The sequence below is a fragment of the Lactuca serriola genome, chromosome 9 (assembly GCF_051521515.1).
Source record: "Lactuca serriola cultivar US96UC23 chromosome 9, Lser_US96UC23_V15, whole genome shotgun sequence".
Classification (NCBI taxonomy): Eukaryota; Viridiplantae; Streptophyta; class Magnoliopsida; order Asterales; family Asteraceae; genus Lactuca; species Lactuca serriola.
This window is the reverse complement of record NC_136416.1, coordinates 51,710,787-51,729,228: the sequence shown is the minus strand read 5'-3', so window position 1 is coordinate 51,729,228 and position 18,442 is coordinate 51,710,787.

Sequence of the window (18,442 nt, the reverse complement as noted above, 5' to 3'; positions counted from 1 at the left end):
GATCACTTAAGCCCTTTTGGCAAGTAAACATAAAGAAGGAAAGTCGGTGTGTGCACACGTCATAGGGATGAAGTCACACATTGATAGGTTAAGAATGCTGGGATCCATTGGAAATAGCTGTTGATTGGGTTCTTCAGTCACTTCCTAACTCATATAGTGAGTTCGTAAGAGAGTACTATATGATAAACCGCGACGTAACCCTTATAGATCTCACCTATATGCTTATTGCTGCTGAATCAGAAATGTTTTGGCACAATGGAAAAGCAAAGTTGATTGGTGAATCTTCCTTCAAGACCTCTATGGATATAGACAATGGCAACGAAAGACATGCTATGATCGAAAGGTTTGATCATAAGAGAAAGGCGATGTCTGAAGTAGTTCCAAAAGAGTCAATTTGCTTTTTTTGCCAAGAGAAAGGGCATTGGAGACGAAGCTACCCTATTTACCTAAGAGATCTAAGAGATGGGAGAGTCAAAACGTATGGCTTTGCTTTAGGTAAAATCCATTGACTAACTCTTTTAAGCTTCTATTCTAGATTCTTAATACATAATGTGATAAGATTACAATTGATGTTTTGTAGGATCGAAGAAAAGAAAGGAAGCTTAAGGGAAGAAGTGAGCAAAATCTAACCGTGAAGGAATGGATTTCGATCGCATTTCTCGAAGATTAGATTCTTGAGCTACTACTTAGAGTTAGAATTAGATTGCTAAGAAAGATGTATTAGCATAGTTTTTCAATGAATTGCATTGTAAGGACACAAATTTTTCCGCAATAAAATAAATTTTGATTTTATATTATTTATTTATCCTTGCAATGGCGTATATGAAAAATTGATGTTTGGATGTTTCTATTATTAGGAATAATGGATTTGATTCTTAGTTATGGAAATGTCGAAAATTTAACAAATAGGGAGAGTTTCTCATCACCCAAGTTTCAATTGGACATAAACTTGGAATCATGCAACTTGGTTGCACGATGAATGAGAAATTTCATATTTGGAAATTAGACTAATTCGTTGACAAAGTGTCAAGTGAAGGACTAGGAGATCGAGTACACAAAGTTGCGTATTGATCAAGTCCACCATAAGAGTAACAAAGATATTCGTCATGATTTACTAAAGGCTTAGTAAATATGATTATACTTATAAGATTAAGTGTAATTCTGAATTGATTCAAAAGGATTAAATCAATGGCAGAACGAATAAGAAGAATCAAGTAGGCAGAAAGATAAAAGTTTCTCCATTCTAAGAAGAAGGGAGAGTACCTTTTATGCTTTATGATAGGTCTTAATGATTAAGAACCATATCTCAATCGATCCTCTAAGAGAGTCTTAGTACAATTGCATAGAGGAATCAAAAATTGAAGAAATGGTTAAAATCAAGAAGTCAATCATACTTCGTTCCAAAACAAGTCTTAGAGTTAAGATTGTGAAATTGAGTGATAAGTATTAAGAAGGTTTATAACATTCATAAAATGTGGAAAGTTGTGATGTCTTGGCTAAAACAAAGACCAAATAGGACCAATTTATGAAGTGTTTTGATAAAAGCTACACTAACTCTTGAATATTTGTTTGTCAAGAAATGGTTATTGACAAGAGAATCTTATATGTCAAGGAGTCAGTGGGAGTCTTAATGGTCTTGAAAGGTTTCAAGAACAAATCAAATAAACCTTATCGATCATCACTAGCACACGAGTTGAGGTTTACAATCTATCGTGTTGACATTATTTTGTTTCTGTGCCGTTCCAATTGAGTTAATTATGCATGTGAGTCCTATGAGTTCTCATTTGAATGCATAAAAGGCAAGGACCTTGATCAATGGAAAGTACATTGATATGAAAAGGTGAGCTGCTTAACTACTTGGAAGACATGGTGGGCAGCTGTGCTACCATAAGGCAAGAAATCAAGATTAAGAAAGTTCGGTCCATATGAGTTTGAATTTGTCGTAAACTTTGGTTTTAACAAATTCACATGGATAGGAACACATACACCGTCTAAATCTAAGTGTCATAAGATTTCCTCCTTCATGAAAATGATTGTGAGGAAATGCTTTCACTAAGAAAGATTTTAAGAAGATAGTGATTGTAAAATTGCATTCTCGAATTCGATTATGGTTAGGGTATCCCTTTCCATAATTTGAATTGTGAGGTTTGGCAATTATTCTTAAATTGTTTAGACACACATATGAACTATCGAAGGCAAAGGTGTATAAGTTCAAGAAACCTTGATAAAAGATTATCAAAGCATCAAGTATTAGAAACATGGACTTAAGAAATTCAATAGGTATTGTTTTTCTGAAAGTTAAGATGTTTATGAATACATGTCGAAGCTAGTGGGAGCATAAGTGTTATGTTTTATAATAATCATCATGATAGTGGGAGCATAAATGTTATGATTGTATGATTATTAAGGAAAGTATTGCAAGGTTAGCAATATTAATTATAGAAAACAAGAGTCATACTTTGTAAAGTCGCAATAGTTGAAAAGTTGTTTTGCTATAATTAAGGGAGAGAATATTATGCTTCATTTCAAATCTAAAGGCTTAGGTTGTGGAATGTTAATAAAATTTAGTCAAAGATACATAGTGTGTTCTTAAAATTTTGATTATGATTACGGCATTCCTCTTCACAATTCGAATTTTGAGAACATAGCAAATAAAACATTATGCGTCGTGTCCCATACGCTTCGGGTATAGGATCGATTGCAAATGCTTTAATGTTTGACCATTCTAAAATTTTCCAAATGTCTAGCGCATTTAGAGGGAAAAAGGACTAGAATCGGTTTTGACTCAAATAATTAAACAACTATCAAAGGACAATCCAAAGTTCGACGAGGATTGGTTGCTTGTGAGTAGTTGGAAGCATGGTATTGGATGGACAATATCGACATTATTATGAATAGAAAAGATTCTATTAATAATGAGTTGTCATATGGAAAATATGGAAACGTGTCCATATGGGGAATTGAATATTGAAAATCTATGTCTAGATTAGAAACTTTTATGCAAAAGGATGTTCAAAGGAATGTACTTTGAGTGAGAGACATCATATCTAAGGAATTGTATTGTAACAATCTCCGATAGAGGATTTTGTAATTTCATTGGCAATAGTCATTGTGACTTTAGTGCAGTGACATTACAAAAGGATCGTTGCATAAAATGTTAGAATCTAGCATATTTTATAAGTAGCAAGAATTTGATATTCTTTCACTTATGAAAAGGATTTGGAGTTGTGAAATGAGAATGATTGGAAATGTGTTCAATGTGATCTATTTCACAAAGTAAGAACCATAGGGAAACATTGTTTGCATGCTAGGAGCATGAGATAAGTGTTGTAATTCAAGTAAGAAGTTGATTACCCGAAACGACAAATAATGAGTAATCAATATGGTGATAAATAAAAGGCGTTTTATTTATACTCAAAGGTTTGAGGCCATATGGGATTAGTATTATTCTTGTGTTTCACATTTGCATGTTTTGACTTCCAGAATAATTGAATTTATTAAGAATAATCGAATTATTCGAACGAGCCACAGTCGTTCATATGTTGGAAGTAGATATGAATGAAGACTGTCATGAATTGGTTTGTAGATTGTCTAGAACGTATTAGACATAGCAAAGGTTTGCTGCAACGTTCATGAGTGCTTATGAATGTGATTTGAGCATTGGATTAGACCCACGCTCACTTAGATCACTCCATGGATTGTATCACGAGTGATTGGTGAGACGATAACATCGTATATTCTTGAAACCGAGATGTGTGAGTTGTATCTTGCGAATCGGTTGCACATTGATAATATGTAAATGCACTAGTAACTTGGTGTTATAAAACATATTGTTGTGTGTGATTCGGTGCGTGAGTGCAAGCAAGCATTGTATCAAAGTTTATCCGTTCCTTTTATTCAAAGTAGGATAAAAGCGATATCTTTGGGCCCCTCGATGATTTAGTGATGACAAACGTAAATGCTCGGCCGGGCTAGGGCTAATTTGATTTGTTCAATTAGTCACTCGTCATAAATCGGGAAATGGGATATAGTACAAAGAGAATGATTTGAAATCATATCTCATATGATATCTAGAATGGAGGTATATATGATCCCTTATCTAAGGACACGTGTATCTGATAGGATCAGAGTTGACAGCGGCTTTGGAAAGCTACGATTGCAGATCAGGATCTGAAGTCATACGCAGAATAGTTGTTAGACTTATCCAAGTGGGAGACTGTTGGATTAGTGTCTAAGTCCATAACTATTTTGGTATGTACTTGGTCCGATGGTACATGGTCATTTTGGGTTGCCTTCACCAAAGCAACTTGATTGGAGAAATAAATAGAGAGAGAGGTTATTATGATTTATTAATATGTTATAAGAATAATATATTAAAGGAGAAATAATATTTGTTTAATTAATATTGGTCAATAATTAATTAAGAATTAATTTTGTGATCAAGTGTAATTAATTAAACTAGAGGGGCTGAATTGTAATTATGTGATAGTTACAAAATAAGGTAAGGATTATCTTATTAATAGGTTGGACGAATTTAAGGTGATAAGGCCTTAGAATTCGACTAGGATAAGGGTTTTCAAGGCTTATCTTATGGTTACTTGGTGGGCAAGCAACTAGATAAGGATAAAGACTAAAACCATAATCTCTACACCTATATAAAGACCCCCAAGGCTCATGAATTCGTCCATGCCTTCCCAAGAGGTCCTAGAGACGAATTCTTATACCTCTCCTCTCTCTTTATACCTTCTCCATTTGCTCTTGGTGTTTGTAAGCCATTAGATGAGTGACACTTGTGACTCTAAGCTTTCCAAAGTCAATTCAAGGAGGAATTGGGATTGTTATTGCTACATAACAATCAAGGTAATATCATAAACCTAATTATATGTTAATATCGACTTCCCCGCGTAACTCAGGAGTACACCCCGCGTAGCGGGTCAGTGCCCCGATTCCAGTTGCGAGTCAGCGTGTACGCCCCGCGTACCAAGGAGGGTACGCCCAGCGTACTCCCTCTGTTGGGTTTTTCATTTTGGGCCTTAGGGATTGGGCTGTTGGATTTTGGGTCGTGACTGGACATTATGGATAGAGTATTGTGGACCCATTAGTTGTATTGGACCATGGGTCTAGGCCCATTTGGTGAGGTGGGCCCAATTTAGTAAATTGGGCTAATAGTGGGCTTTGCTTCGGGCTTTTGGACTTTGGGCCATTAGTGGGCTTGAGAGTTTATCCAATGTTGGGCCGGAATGAGTTAAGGGTAAATTGGTCAATTTATCCCTGGAAGGGTATTGTGCTTAGTCTAATGATTATCTGCGCTATGATTGCTAGTTCGGGATTTTCGGTGAGGCGGTGATTCGGGAATCTGCTTCTTCAGTTCAAAGTTTCGGCAGTGCGAGGTGAGTTATCCTCACTATATCAACGGGGTCTAAGGCACCAAGGTCGGCCCTTTATCGGATTGAGATCCGGGTATTTGTTGTTATGTTATTGCTTTGATATGGTTGCATCCTTGTAGCTAGGATGGTATATGTTAGAGACCTAGTTGAGGTCGGTATCCTGTTATGTAGGATGATGCTATGCTAGTGACCGGTTAGGTCGGTATCCTGGTTAGGATGATGATATGTTATGTGATCTGCTAGATCGGCTTGTTGACTGTTAATTGTTATATGATTGTATGTTTATGTGCACATGGTTGATGGACTGGGGTTGGGTTGAGGCGGGTCCTGCTTTGTGCTGTAGGCCAAGATACCCAGGGCGGAACGGTTGTCCCGAAGGCCCAGCGAGCGGTTCAGATATGTTGTAGGCCCCAAGAGGGCGGACCAGACGTGCCGAGGCTCGGAGAGTGGACCAGGCCGACTGAAGGCCCGGAGCGGGTGGACCAGTCATACTGTAGACTCAGAGAGTGGACCAGGTGGATTGAAGGCCCGGAGCGGGCGGACCAATCACACTGTAGACTCGATGTATATGGCTAGACTCGGAGGGTGGACCAAGTGGACTGTTGGCCGGTGCGGCGGACCAGTCACACAGTACACCCGAAGTGCATGGCTGTTCTGTGATCGGATATGATATTGCGTGTTATGCGTGTATGGTATTTGTGGTTGGTATTTTGGGGATATCTCACTAAGCTTTCGGGCTTACAGTTGTGGTTTAATGTTTTTCAGGTTCTTCAGGAGACCGTGGCAAGGCATAGGCGTGATCGTACCGCTCCTCATGTTTATGTTGTGGTGTGATTCTGGGAATACTCTAAATCATTTGTATTGAAAACCTTTTTGTAATAATTTATTGAAATTGGGTTGTTTTTGAAAAGTTAAAATTGGTTGCATTTTTATGGTCGTTACAAGTTGGTATCAGAGCCTTGGTTTGAGTGAATTGGAGGAACACTCGTGTGACTCCAGTCTCAAATCGAGGAGGGTTTTCAAAAGAGAATTTAAAATGGTTTTCAAAATGGGTAAAGGAGGACGCGGAGGTACCATCAGCCGGAGCCAGTAAGTAACCCCAAAATACCATACATAATATTTGTTTTTGAGCTTTGATAGAACAGCATGCTAGTGCTAGGCTAGGGATCTTTAGGATTTCATGATAATGTTGCCTGGTTTTTGATGCCTGTTAGCCTAGGGTTTCCTTGAGGGAGATTTCCAGTGTTCCTCTAGTAGTGAGGGTTGAGCGTTTATTATGTATGTTTTCACTAGGGTGTTGTGGTAGTACTTCATACAAATATGGGTAGGTGCGGAAGGTAGTATGGGCCCGTACTACTGAAAGCACAGGACCCATACGCGTATCAGGGAAACCATGACCTCTAGGGTTGGATTGAGAGTTGGTTCCCGGGATAGTTGGAAGAATCTGAGATCTTGTGGTGTTTTTCAGTATGGAGATTTCGAGGCATGCTGGGAGTGGATCTAGGTCAGGATCGGGAGTTCCGGGCGGGTCGGTACCGCCCGAGGTTACTGGACAGATGAGCACAGGCGATTTGGATGCTAGGATTCGTGAGATCCTGCATGATGAGGTTGATGCGTTGTTCCGGGCCGAGTTTTCAGAACTGTTTGGGTCGATCAAGACCACCATGGTTGAGTATTTTGATGAGCACTATGCAGCTCTCACAGATACGGCTGCCGCGGCGGCTACAACGACTGTAGCAGCAGCAAAGGGAGGAGTTGGTCGGGGTTTTCAGTATCGGGACTTCGATAATACGAAGCCTCCTACCTTTGATGGAGTACAGGACCCGATTGTTGCTATGAGATGGTTATCGGACGTGGAGGGGTGTTTCTTCACATGTCCATGCCCTGCTGATCAGAGGGTGAGGTGTGCTCTGAACCTGTTGAGGCTCGGGGCGAAGAATTGGTGGAGATTGACCACGGGGTCATATTCGGATGTGCAGAGGGCTGCAGTTTCATGGGATCAGTTCAGAGAGATGTTCAGCACTCGTTATGTTCCGCGAGTTGAGAGATAGAGATTGACTCAGGAGTTCCTGGAGCTAAAGCAGGGTTCGGAGTCAGTGACTGAGATCACCAGGATGTTCACTGAGAGGGCGATGTTTTGCCCTGAGTTCGCTTAAGAGCAGGCTCAGATGTCCCAATATCTTAGTATGCTCAAGAGAGATATCAGACAGTTTGTATCTACACATAGGTGTGAGACTTTGTTGGAGTTGCAAGAGGCCGCCAGGCGGCGTGAGTTGGAGATTGAGTTGCAGTTGCGTGAGCTGAGGCAGGCTCCAGTGCAGTCGCAGCCGGTGCCGAAACGGTCCAAGACCGTTGATTCTAGGGTGGGAGATCAGAGCAGCCACGCTTGTGGGAAGTGTAGGAAGGGTCTGTGACATCCCCAAAATCACGGCCAGAAAAAACCGGTTTGTTTATGCTTTGTTTAAAAATCAGAGTTACATTTTAAATGAAAGTGTTGCGGAATTTGTCCCAAAACAAAAATATGATAAAGATTTATCAAAAGCATTTCCATAGAAATGTATTTCATTAAAAGACTCGGGATGTCATGTTCGTACAGATCAAAAGCATAAACAGTACAATATAAGCTTTACTACATTATTTCATATATACAGGCCTATATCCGTAATCCCTCGTCCAAAACATCACACCTATGCTCATGCGCCACTACCTGTAATACATAAAACTGAGTGGGTCAGGCTTGGGAGCCTGGTGAGCACATAGGGTTTTCAACCCACAATAAATAAGTTTATTAATTTCATCAATCAACAATAACCTGATTACCCGTTCCCGTTATCCTCACTTTACGTCCCTAAACACCTATCATAAGGGACCTAGCCTAAGGATCATCATCGGGACGGACACTACTGCTAAGGGGATTCCTCGGCAATAAATGTCCTAAAGGCAACCATGTGGGGGATGGAGTACACCGGTGAACACATCGTTCACAAACACCTACAGGTTGCGAGCCTGCTAGTGTTCCACTGGACTGTCTAGAAGAGTCTGTGGTCGTCATCCATACTCCGCTAGATGACAGAAACAACAACATCAACATCGAGGACTCTCATCATTTTATCACACATCACCTATTACATCTACCCATGTTTTACCCCAACATTTTCGTAGATATAAAATACATATACAGTTTAAATCATTGAAAACATGTATAACAACGTTCATCCAGCATAGATAGCAAGTAATCAGATAATATGCACACATAGCATGTAATTTATAAAATACTTCATATCTATGTGTAAGCTGGAAGTAACTATGCACTCACTTGATTAGGTGGTGACTCAGCACTTGGACAGCGCTTCGATACTCTCAAAATGATATTCCTTCGATAAAACCTAGTATCGATACCACTAGGGTTTAGTTTAATGATAACCGCGACAAATTAATTAGTCCGAGTATTATTAAGCGTTAATAATACTCATAATAATAGCCCAAATAATTATTTTAAGGACCTAATAACATTCCTATAATTATTTGAAAGCTATATTAAAAATTGCGTAAGCGTAGAACACTTACAGTGAATTTTATCGAGAACCGGGACTTAATTGGAGCAGCGTTTCGAAACCGAAAAACTCCTTTTTCTCGGGACTCCGGGAGCCTCGGGGCTTCCCTACGGTGCTAAGGGGCTTAACCAGGGTTTAGAGGTGTTTTGGGGTTGTAGAGAGAGAAAGAAGTTAGAGAGAGAAGTGAAAAAGGTGTGAAAAATGATGAAGTCTCGGCCTCCTTTTATAGTCCTGCGAGGCCTCGGTACGCTGGGTGTACCTCGGACCTACGCGGGGCGTAACCATCGGATAAGGGCGCCACCTCGGACCAGCTGGCTTGCACTCCGGAAGAGATAAGGGCGAGGGTACGCGGGGCGTACTGGCTTCGGACGCGGAGCATACAGCGAGGGAAGGTGTCATCATCCGAAGCGCGCTCCTTCATCAGCAATGGGCGGCCCAGATGCAGCCACGTCATCAACCTCGCAACAGACTTCGCATTTTCATACTTCAACTTTAAAAATTCGTAACTTTCGCGTACGATCTCCATTTTCGACGTTCTTTATATCCACGCGAAGGTGGGAACGTACTCTACAACTTTCGTTTAGATTTCGTCGGCTAATTTTGGCTCGATTTTAAATTTTATATTATTAACGGGCCGGGACACGATTGGTCCGTTAAATCCTCATAACTTCTTCATCCGACATCCGTTTTCACCCATCTTTTTCTCGTTACGCTACTCTTAACGAGATCTTTGATTCTCGTTCAAGTTGTGTCGGCTAAAAACCGCTCGATCTAATATTCGAATTTCGGGTTGTACACTGCTATTCCGAAACTTCGAAAAATCATAACTTCTTCATACGAAGTCAGATTTGGGCGTTCTTTTTATCGATGTTCTTAGTTTAACATATTCTACGACTTTCTTTTAGATCGCTAAGGCTAAATCTCGCTCTATCGTAAGTTCACTATTCACGCTTCCCGGTATCGTGCCGGTTTTATCGCGAAACTTCGACGGGTCATAACTTCTTCGTTATAACTCGGATTTCGGCGTTCCTTATATGCACGGAAACCTTAAGACATATTCTACAACTTTATGTAGAGATATCGGGCTTATCTTACACTTTGATTTTGACGCTTATTTTTATTATTTATTAATTATACATTTATAATTAAATAATAAACACATAAACACACATAATTCACATAATACTCAAATATTTCATCTTTATTACTTCACAAAGAGTTACAAGAGTTGACCTAGACTATTACATTGACAAAAATGCTTAGCCCTGAAACTCGGGCGTTACAGGGTCACACCGGAGTTTGTAGGTCCGGTGGTGCATGCCGCAAGTGCGGAAAGGAGGGGCACTATGCGAGGGATTGTCGGCAGTCAGCGCCAGTTCGAGATTTGAGGATTTGTTATCATTGTCATCAGGTTGGAAATTTGAGGGTCAATTGTCCACAGCTTGCTGTAGGACCGGTGCAGGCTCTAGCACCGGCCACTTTGAGGATCACGAGTGGAGGTCAGGGTGGAGCGGAGCCCCCAAGGGCTCAGGGTCGTGCTTTTCAGCTTACAGCAGAGGAGGTCAGAGTAGTGCCGGATGCAGCTACGGGTATATTTCCTTCTTGATATCTTGTTATCTTGTGATTATTGTGGAGTATTGTTTATCTGCTAGTCTCATTGTGTGGTTTTCAGTGTGGTTTCCATTGTTCTTTGAGGGTTATGGTATGGTTATAGGTTAGTGTTGGGGATTTCGTTGGTTATCATTCATGAGGGTTATTAGTGGAAATCTGGCGTTGGTCTGAATGCCGGGTAGCATCTGCAGTCTGAGGAGTGGTTAGCTAAAGATTGAGTTTCTTTCGAGCTCGGGGTGACCAGTGTCGATATGTGATATTGTGAAGGTTGCTCGTGCTTGCGGGACGCAGTTCGCATGTAAGTGTTTGTGTTATGTAGGGTGTTGAGGGAGGTCGGTGATGGCGACCGGTGGTTGTTAGTCAGTGCTATAAGTGGGGGAGAATTGGAAAATTCTCCGGAAGATCGATGAGAATTGGAGGTTGTTTAGCTGCTTGGGATTCAGCAGTGTTTTTGTCAGCCAAGAGGGTAGGCTGGTATGAGTAAGTGGCAGGCATGCAGGACGGGATACAGACCTAGGGCATTTAATTGTGGAGGGCCTGGGATCAGGCCGGGATTGAGTATGTATGATGGAGATAGAGTTCGGAACCCCTAGAGGGCTAGGACAATATACATGGGAGGATTTCCCGGAGAGATAACTCGGAAGGATGAATGCTAGTTGAGCGGTCCGGGTAGACTAAAGGCCGGTAGGCATACCAGTCAAGCCGAAGGCTCGGAGAACGGTCCAACCAGGCTGAAGGCCCTGGAGGGCGGTCCAGATTGGCTGAAGGTTCTAAGAGTGATCCAGATTGGCTGAAGGCCTGGTAAGGCGGTCCACTCATGCTGAAGACTCTGCAGGTATTGTTAGATCGGTTCGAGGAAATGGATTGAGTATGTCGCGATATGTTAGCATTGGAAGGTCTGGCCCCGGGTATTGATCTCGATTAGTGGAGATGGTGCATGGACTCGAGAGTCCTTGCAAGCAGATTCAAAGCATGTATGTTGCATGGATAGCGGTTATGCTATAAGGGAGTGGTGTAGCATCGGGCGAGCACCGTGGCACTTGTCACAGTGACAAGGTGGCCAAGTGGATTCCCTTGGTAGGGAAAGAGAGAGGAATGTAGCTCCGAGAGGGAGTGTAAATTCACGGAAGTGAAAGCGGCAGTGCAGAGTTATGATTGGAGTGATCCAATTAGGGTCTTTGAGCAGCATGATTGCGGCAGTGGTATGGAATCACATCCGGATGGGATGTTTGCTAAGGTAGCAGAAGGATTTCCGTGAGGATAGAGCCAAGAGGCTCGGAAAGGATGCAGGGATGGAGTCTTGGATTCCCATATTGATTCCGATCTAGGAATGGTGTATGTAGTGGTGATTCATCCTGGGGGATGTTTGGAGGTGTCGTTAGTGTGGCGGGTTTTCCCATTCCGAGGGTACTAGAGCTAGTTCAGCACGTGCATGTGATTGCTAGAGGAGAACTCATGGGAGTTGCTCTGAGGTTGAAGAATGTGTTATTCTGTCAGCATGGAGTGGATAGAATTAGACTCGGATCGGGAACCCGGTGGTTCAGGGTTATATCTAGCTCATAAGAGTCAAGTGATTGTTGTGATCAGGATCGAGAAAAGTGCCATGGAGTGGTACTCGGTTGACAAGTGTAGGATCTGATAAGTGTGGTTATCAAAGGGTGAAGTCGGTGGCCGGATTGAGGCGGTGGTCAGAACACCGCGGGAAAAGGGAAAGTTGAGCTTCGGACTTCGAAGGGTGTGTCTTAAGGAACCTGGTTTGGTTAATGCCAGGTGGTGCGTTGCGGGAGAAGTTCCGGAGTAGAGTTGCCGCAAGTTTTGAGGGCGAAGCCTAATTTAAGTGGGGGAGAATTGTAACGCCCCGTTCCTAAGAGTACTTAATTGTGAGTCCCCGGGATTTAAGAGGAAGGGCATTTTGGTCCTTTTGTGGGAAAAGTGGAAAAGAAGGCCAAATATGAAAATTTGGGACACGCCGAGTGCGCCCAGCGTAAGCTGGGATTACGCCCAGCGTAATTGGGTAAGTGACGCGGGTGCAAGGTTGAGTACGCCCAGCGTACTCTCAGAGTTCTAAAACCCTAAAATTAGGGTCAGCCACTATATAAGGAACATGTTGGTTCATACCCTAGCCTCCATAAGCTCTCTCTTAACCTCATAAACCCTAGATAGCCGTTCCACCTCCATTTTTGGGTGTGTTTGGCCTTGGAAAGCTTATTTTGGCAAAGGAGAGGCTAGAAGAAGAAAGAGGAAGTTGTCAAAGAAGGAGTTGAGTGGTTGGAGCTTATAGATCTGGAAAGATATCATCCTTTGGAGCCTATTTGAGGTATAAAGCTTCTTGCTTGTCATTTATATTGCATAGATCTAAGTGTTGTGAAGTTTTGGCATCATTCTTATCCCAAAAGTCCTCATCTTGATGCATGTTTTGAGTTGGTCGAGATTATCTGTCCTTTCAGATCTTTGGAGAGGTCTTGAGTGAGAAAAATGAGGTCCCAAGGGCTGTGGTTGTTCCATGTGTGAGATATGTAGGTGTTAATGGATTAAGACCTTGGATTAAGGGCTTTATGGACGTCCCAAGTGATAAAGTTTGAGACTTTATGAATCCTAGGCATATTTGGCCTAAGGATCTGAAGTTTGGGCTTAAGAGCTTAAGCCATTAAGAAGTTATGGGGACTTAATGAACAACGAAGTTACGCCCCGCGTAGCGGGTCAATGCCCCGATTCCAGTTGCGAGTCAGCGTGTACGCCCCGCGTACCAAGGAGGGTACGCCCAACGTACTCCCTCTGTTGGGTTTTTCATTTTGGGCCTTAGGGATTGGGCTGCTGGATTTTGGGTCGTGACTGGACATTATGGATAGAGTATTTTGGACCCATTAGTTGTATTGGACCATGGGTCTAGGCCCATTTGGTGAGGTGGGCCCAATTTAGTAAATTGGGCCAATAGTGGGCTTTGCTTCGGACTTTTGGACTTTGGGCCATTAGTGGGCTTGAGAGTTTATCTAGTGTTGGGCCGGAATGAGTTAAGGGTAAATTGGTCAATTTATCCTTTGGAAGGGTATTGTGCTTAGTCTAATGATTATCTGCGCTATGAGTGCTAGTTCGGGATTTTCGGTGAGGCGGTGATTCGGGAATCTGCTTCTTCAGTTCAGAGTTTCGGCAGTGCGAGGTGAGTTATCCTCACTATATCAACGGGGTCTAAGGCACCAAGGTCGGCCCTTTATCGGATTGAGATCCAGGTATTTGTTGTTATGTTATTTCTTTTATATGGTTGCATCCTGGTAGCTAGGATGGTATATGTTAGAGACCTAGTTGAGGTCGGTATCCTGTTATGTAGGATGATGCTATGCTAGTGACCGGTTAGGTCGGTATCCTGGTTAGGATGATGATATGTTATGTGATCTGCTAGATCGGCTTGTTGACTGTGAATTGTTATATGATTGTATGTTTATGTGCACATGGTTGATGGACTGGGGTTGGGTTGAGGCAGGTCCTGCTTTGTGCTGTAGGCCAAGATACCTAGGGCGGACCGGTTGTCCCGAAGGCCCAGCGAGCAGTCCGGATATGCTGTAGGCCCCAAGAGGGCGGACTAGATGTACCGAGGCTCGGAGAGTGGACCAGGCCGACTGAAGGCCCGGTGCGGGCGGACCAGTCATACTGTAGACTCAGAGAGTGGACCAGGTGGATTAAAGGCCCGGAGCGGGCGGACCAATCACACTGTAGACTCGATGTATATGGCTAGACTCGGAGGGTGGACCAGGTGGACTGTTGGCCGGTGTGGCGGACCAGTCACACAGTAGACCCGAAGTGCATGGTTGTTCTGTGATCGGATATGATATGGCATGTTATGCGTGTATGGTATTTGTGGTTGGTATTTTGGGGATATCTCACTAAGCTTTCGAGCTTACAGTTGTGGTTTAATGTTTTTCAGGTTCTTCAGGAGACCGTGGCAAGGAAAAGGCGTGATCGTACCGCTCCTCATGTTTATGTTGTGGTGTGATTCTGGGAATACTCTAAATCATTTGTATTGAAAATCTTTTTGCAATAATTTAATGAAATCGGGTTGTTTTTGAAAAGTTAAAATTGGTTGCATTTTTATGGTCGTTACACCTCCCTTCTTCCCCCTGCAGAGATACCACCAAAAACACCCATGTGTGAGCTGCTTCTACCCTCAAACACCAGATCGGCCATGATGATGGCCAAATTGAAGTTGAAGGCCACCGGAAATCGACCTCCCCACCTCCTTCTGTCGGTCTTTGCAGCCTTCCCATCACCGATCTGCTTCTTTCTCCTTCGTATTCCTGTTGGTCGGACCGGAAGGCAACAATCTTGAGGTCACTGGAACAATCCCTACGGATATTGCTACCGTTTTCAGTCTCTACAACGTCGATTTAAAAGCTTGATATCCGGAAATCGGTTCTATCCCACCCTCCACCTTACCGGTCGGCTTCAAAGAAAGACTTATATAAAAAAAATCTAGAGGTCACTGGAGGGTGGCCTTCAACGTCCATTCAAAACAAAGACTTATATCAATTTCCTTACATCTATATTAACTAAACTTAAAAAAAAACATTCATATTGTTATCGAAAATTAGGATATAACTCATTGAGTTTCATGTGACTGAAAACAAAAAACCCAGAACATAAATGGGTAACCAAATGTGACGAGGAAATCATCTTAATTCTTCTGGAAAATTAGGATATAATTTATTGAGTTTTACATGATTGATTTAGAGAAGTTCAGTTACCCATCGTACTAGATGCATCTACCGTGATTGAATCGATTTCTGTCCCACCCTCCGCCTTGGCCCTTTTCCTTTCAGGTTTTCTGTTAGACAAATGAGACAAACGAGAGCATGATCTAATTTCCTTGAGATTTGATTTTGCGATGAATAGGGTCTGATGGAGTGAGGGCTAGTCAAAAGCATCGCCATCAAAGAAGCCTCCGTCAATTCTAAGAATTAAAGAACTCAAACAGAGCACAATTGGTGATGAGGCAAGTGTGGTCAACACATTGGAAAAATTCAAAGTCAATTTAGGGGAATTGGTCAAAAAATGCCAATGTGGCAAAGGGGTAACCGGGTGACCCCTTCACTTTGGCCAAAAGGACTTAATCGACCCGACAAAAAGAACTTGGTTCCCTCATAAAGACATCAAAATAGTTTAGGGACTAAACGGGTAAACTCTAGAAACTTCATAGGACCTATATGTCATTTTCCCAATACCAAAAGAGACTTACACTAAAATATGAGATGATTGTTTGTGATTTTTTATTTCTACTTTTTTCAACGAGATTAAGAACATATATACCTAATACGAAGAGGGTGTTTGAGAATACTTTTCAAACTAACTTATTGGATTTTTAGTTTTTTCAAAAAACCAAAAGTTTAAAAAAGTTTTTGGAAATTTCAAAAGTCTTTTTTAGATTGACTTTTTGGCAAGAAAAAAAATTGAGTTTCTTTAAATTTACGAATTGCTAATTTTTGATATTTTTTGCTTTTTGGCTTTTGCCCTTCAAAAGTTAATTTAAACACATTTTAAAAATTAATTTTTGAAAAAAGTCATAAATCAATATAGACTTTTGTCCAAAAAAAAGACTTTTTAAGTTAAAAAGCAATCCCAAACACCCTTCACGACAGGGGTGAGCAAAAATTGCACCGTAACTAAAATTAGCCGCAAAAACCGCAACCGATAAACCACAACCGCAATAAAGACCGATGGTGAGGTTTTCAGTTTTCAAAAACCACAAATTTGCGGTGCAGTTATTAGTTTTCAAAAACCGCAAAAAAAACGCACCGCACCGCATATATTATATACAATTTTTTTTATTAATTATCAATATATTAAATATTAAAATAAGACAAGTTTCATGGATGAAAGAATGATAAAATTGTAAAAAACAAAAAGTGTTGGTTTTTTGTTACGGTAACTTTGGAAAATTGTGAAATTTCCCAATTTTAAGATATTTATTGTTAATTACTAGCGATTTCACGTTTTAAAGATATTAGTTGTTTGTGATTTAAGCTAATTGTCTTATACCTTATTCTTTTTATTATTATTACAAGTAATATGTTTGAACTCTTAAACTGCAGTTAAAAACCATACAAAATAACCGTACCAAATCCATGCGGTTAATAACCAAAACACATAAAAAAACAAAATCGGGCCACAAAATAACTGCCTAACCATACCGCAAACATAATTGCACCAAGCGGTTTTGAAATAGATTAACCGCATTTGTGGTAAGTGGTGAAGTTTTAGCCAATAATCGCACCGAACCGCACCGCGCTCACCCCTACTCTACGATACCCTCCAAGAACCATCCTGTTTTCCAAAATACTAGTAGCTGATGATGGGTGGTGGCGGTGACCGATGTCGATTGAGAGAGGGAAGAGTGAAGGGGCAATCGGGAAAGGGAAAGTGGGGGTTGGGTTTGGGGTGAAGATGTGAGTTTTTTTTATTATATGGAGTAAAATATTTTTTTAAGAGAAAATTACAAATTTAGTCAAATACACTAATTACTTTGTGGAAAATAGCAAAAAAAAATCAAAATTGCATTTTTAGCCACTAAAATTACAGATGGGTATATCCATCTGTGATTTCGCCATTCCATCTGCGAATGTACAAGTAGCTAAAACACAAACGTGCTTTAGCCACTTGTACATTCGCAAGTGTTTTTTTCATTGTATATATAACCCCTTTCCAGCCTAAAATCACAGACGGACTATGTCCATTTGCGATTTCCTCTCTATTCACCTCCGATTTTGTGTGTGTGTGTTTTGTTTTGACTATGAAATTGATAGTGTTTAACTACGAAACAACCTTATTATATATAAATTTTTTCAAAAAATTATCATTTTTGTTGTTATTTCTCTAAAAAAATGAATGGATATTTGATTTGCGTTGTAACTAGCAGGAGGTGGAAAGAGAGAGTTTCTTTAAAAAAGATAGTGAAAAATGTAGAAAAAAAACCTTTTATACAAAATAGCTACGAAATCACAGATGGAATGTACAAAATCACAGATGGACTGTTTCATCTGCAAACGTACAAGTGTCTAAAGCACAGAAACTTGTATGTTCACAGATGGAAATGCGAAATCACAGATGGACTTAGTCCATCTGCGATTTTAAGGGCTAGTTTTGTAATTTGAATTTTTTTTTTTTTGGCTATTTTCTAATCAACGTATTTGACTAAATTTGCAATTTTCTCTTTTTTTAAAGTTAAAAGTTAAAACTTTATAAAAAATAATTAAAGGATAAAATTATTTTTCAACGGCTCTAAAATCTAAATTTACAAACAAACCTTCTAAAAATGACGATGTCTTTGGTTGCATTGCAGCCAAAGAAAACCAAAGAAAAAACATCATAAATGATCTTTGTGGTTACTTAATCCCCATGGTTTAAAAACCTCATAGATGGTCCCTGTGTTTTCAAAACTTTTGACGATTGATCCATATTGCTAACTCCGTTTACTTTTGTCCGTTAATTGAGGGGCATTTTCGTCATTTCACACCACAAGGACTATTTATGATTTTTTCAGTTACTTTTTTTTAAAAAAGAAAAAACTAAATATAATTATTTAATATATAAAATCTCTCTCTCTCTCTCTCCCTCTCTCTCTCTCTCTCTCTCTCAAATTTGGTTACGTCTGCACAAGAAAAAACACCTCAAAAATAAGATCTTTCACTTCTTCAATTCAATAACTTGCTTATAAAAGTAACAAAAATAAATGCAGAAGATTCACGCTCATTCCACTATTGACCATCTTTATCTCGAGCTCCTCTCTCAAGATTCAAAGGTTTCACCATCTCCGTTACTTACTCTCTCAGGTTATTCAACTCACAAGATTTGTCTGCATATTATTTATTAACCCCAATCCAGATTATAATCCTTCATCACCGC